Source organism: Tenrec ecaudatus, unplaced genomic scaffold (assembly GCF_050624435.1).
Source record: "Tenrec ecaudatus isolate mTenEca1 unplaced genomic scaffold, mTenEca1.hap1 Scaffold_167, whole genome shotgun sequence".
In the NCBI taxonomy this organism is placed as follows: domain Eukaryota; kingdom Metazoa; phylum Chordata; class Mammalia; order Afrosoricida; family Tenrecidae; genus Tenrec; species Tenrec ecaudatus.
The window spans coordinates 339491-343484 of record NW_027458065.1 but is presented as its reverse complement, the minus strand read 5'-3'; positions in this window follow the sequence as shown (position 1 = coordinate 343484).

Here is a 3994-nt window from a genome sequence, read left to right as displayed (position 1 = left end):
GTATATAAAACAAATAATTCACCATGACCAAGTGGGATTCATACCAGAGATGCAGGGATGGTTCAACATACGAAAGACCATTAGTATTATTCATCATATTGACATGAAAAAGTATAAGAACCACATGATAATATCAATAGACGCAGAAAAAGCATTCGACAACATCCAACACCAATTCCTGTTTAAGACACTAGCGAAGATAGGAATGGAAGGAAAGTTCCTCAAGACAATACAAGCTACATATGAAAAACCAACAACCAAAGTGGTAGTCAATGGAGAAAAGACTAAAACAATCCCACTGAAAAAGGGAAGACAAGGATGCCCCTTGTCCCCATTCCTATTTAATATCATGCTGGAGGTTTTAGCTAACAGCATAAGGCAAAGATGTGACATCAAAGGTATTCATCTGGGGAAGGAAGAGGCGAAACAATCGTTATTTGCAGATGATATGATTTTATATATGGAAAATCCCACAAGTTCCACAAGGGGAGTACTGGAAGCAATAGAGGAGTTTGGCAGAGTGGCAGGATACAAGATCAACAAACAGAAGTCCATCGGACAGTTATACACATCAGATAAGACCACAGAAGAAGAGATCAAAAAGGTGGTACCCTTCACAATAGCCAAACACAAACTGAAATATCTAGGGATACACCTGACTGAAAAAACAAAAGATCTATATAGGGAAAACTATAGAACACTATTACAAGAAACCAAGAGCTACTTCAACAAATGGAAGAATATCCCATGCTCTTGGATTGGGAGACTTAATATAGTTAAGATGTCAGTTCTGCCAAAGGCATTATATAAGTTTAATGCTATCCCGATACAATTACCATCATCTTTCTTCAAAGAAATGGAAAAACTGATTACCAACTTCATATGGAGAGGGAAGAAGCCCAGAATTAGCAGAGAACTCCTCAAGAAGAAGGACACCGTGGGAGGGCTTGCTTTACCTGACTTTGGCACATACTATACAGCCACAGTTCTCAAAACTGCATGGTATTGGTACAATGACAGATACTCAGACCAAAGGAAAAGAAACTGAAAACCCAGGAATAAAAGCATCAGCATACACACAGCTGATCTTTGATAAGGGCCCCAAAAATATCAAATGGGAAGCCGATGCCCTCTTTAACAAGTGGTGCTGGGAAAAAATGGATATCAACCTGCAGAAAAATGAAGCAAGACCCTCATCTCACTCCATGCACAAGAATAAACTCAAGGTGGATCACAGACCATGAAGTTAAACTCCAAACTATTAGGGCCATCAATGAGGGAACTGGGACCAACTTGAGAACTTTGGTGCAGGGAATACACAGGCTATCAGAAATAGGGAAGGACACAAACACAGAGGTGGCACAAATTGACAAATGGGATATACTGAAGATAAAACACTTGTGTACATCTAAAGAATTCACCAAGAGAGTAATAAGAGAGTCCACAGACTGGGAAAACATCTTTAGCAATGACACATCAGACAAAGGCCTTATTACTAAAGTCTACAATACTCTGCTAGCTTCCAAAAAGAAAAAACCAATAGCCCACTTGCAAGGTGGGCAAAGGACTTGAACAGAAATTTCACAGGGACAGAAATCCGAATGGCCCACAAACATATGAGAAAATGTTCCCTATCTTTAGCCATAAGAGAAATGCAAATTAAAACAACAATGAGGTACCACCTGGCACCCTCAAAGGTAGCCCAATTCAAAAAATCAGAAAGCAACAAGTGTTGGAGGGGTTGTGGGGAGACAGGAACTCTCATCCACTGCTGGTGGGCCTGTAAGTACGTACTGCCACTATGGAAATCAATCTGACGATAGCTAAAACAGATGGAAATAGAGTTACCATATGACCCAGCAATCCCCCTATTGGGCATATACCCAGAAGAAGGAAGAAACAAACCAAGGCCAGACATCTGTGCTCCAATGTTCATTGCGGGACAGTTCACAATTGCAAGGAGCTGGAAGCAATCCAAAATTCCATCAACTGATGATTGGATTAAAAGACTGTGGTATATACATACAATGGAGTACTCCGCATCACTAAAAAGCAGTGATGAACGTATGAGGCACATAGCGGCATGGGAAGAACTGGAGGAAATCATGCTAAGTGAAGTAAGTCAGGCACAAAAGGACAAGTACAACATGAGCCCGCTGAGGTAAGTATTAAAAAAAAAATTTTTTTAATGCAAAAGTGGCATAGGGGAAAATGCTACTGTACACAAACATTTTGGAGGTGAAGACTGTGTAGTATGGAAGAGACCAGACCAAAACCAGGGATGCACATGGTGGACAATGGTTAAGGAGGTGGGGAAAGCAAAATAAAAGAATGAATATAAGGAACAAAAGGGGAGTGGGGGCATGGGGCACTAATCCACCCAAGGGGAGGGTATTGTTTATATCTCCACAGGGAAAGTGGGACCAGACTTCAACCCAGTGCTGCAAGGTGTGAATGCAATATCCCGGGGTGGAGTAGGGAACCAGTGGAGAGGTCTGGTAGGCTGGCCCCAGCACCATAAATTAAGTGGATTCCTGCCCCTCCCCCGAAAAGAATTTGTTCCAAAGGGCGACATTGACTCTGCAGCTCCGGAGATGGACATATCTGATCAGAGCACACGGGAGCAGATGAAGGGGCAGGAGGAGAGAGTGGAACACAGCCTGGCCCACCAGGCCGTGAGGATGATGTTCCTGAGTAGAGTAGCCAGTCCACAGAGAGAACAACATGGCTGGCCCCACTATGAGAAATGATGCCACCCAGTGACTAAGGGCGATACAGGGGACAGCACCGGAGACACAGTGTGGGAATTGCACCTGACCTGATCCCACCACATCGAGCCAAAGCACTGAGGGAGTGCAGCGGAACAGCAAGGGTATGGAGTGGCAAGGTCCCCAGGGAATGCTGAAAGTGGACTTTGGGGCCAGGGCTTGGTGCCCCAACAGACTGGACTGGAAAACGCTCCTAAGGGCCAGCAAATGATCCCTGAACTAACTACAAGCTTTTCTCTTGTGAAGTGTTTTGTTTTGTTCTTTGTCAGTGGTTTGTTTTTGTTGTTTTGTTGTCTGGTTGTATACTGTTGCTTTGTTTTCCTCTGTCTTGTTTTCGTGCATGTTAGTGTCTCCACAGGTCTGTATGAATAGGACAGGCTGGATGAACTATCTGGAGGAAAAACAACAGGACCGACAGTTCCGGGGGAACTTAGGGTGGGGGAGCGGTAGGGGGTAAGGAAGTGGTGTTAACAAACACAGGGACAAGGGAACAACATGGGACCCAAAATGGTAGTGAGGGGGGAGTGGCAGGCCAGGTGGGGAATGATCAAGGGTAAGGTTGCATAGAGAAGAAGTATAGCTATACCCCAGGTGGGGACAGGGCATGGTAGTGGGGCAGGAGGAAAGTCAAGAGAGATGGAGGAAGGAGCTGGGAGTCAAGGGGAATTTATGGTGGTCTAGACAAAGACATGTACATGCTAATATATATAGGAGGATGGGGAAATAGATCTATGTGTGTATATTTATAGGTTCAGTATTAAGGTGGTGGAAGGAGCTTGGGCCTCTACTCAAACACTCCCTCAATGCATGAATACTTTCTTTTATTAAATTTGCACTCTATGATGCTCACTCTCCCGACACAACTGCTGAAGCCAAAGTGGGTGAACAAGTAAATGTGGTGAAGAAAGCTTATGGTGCCCGGCTATAGAAAGAGATAGTGTCTGGGGTCTTAAAGGCTTGAAGGTGAACAAGTGGCCATCTAGCTCAGAAGCAATAAAGCCCACATGGAAGAAGCACACCAGCCAGTGCGACCACGAGGTGCCAAAGGGACCAGGTATAAGGCATCATGCAAAAAAAAAAAGAATATATATATATGTGTGTGTATGTGTGTGTGTGTACATATGTATATGTGTGTGTGTGTGTGTGTGTGTATACCATTGAGAATGAATGGGGAAGTGCAGAGTGGAGACCCAGGGCCCAAGTTTCAGCCACTGGAGATCCCCTCA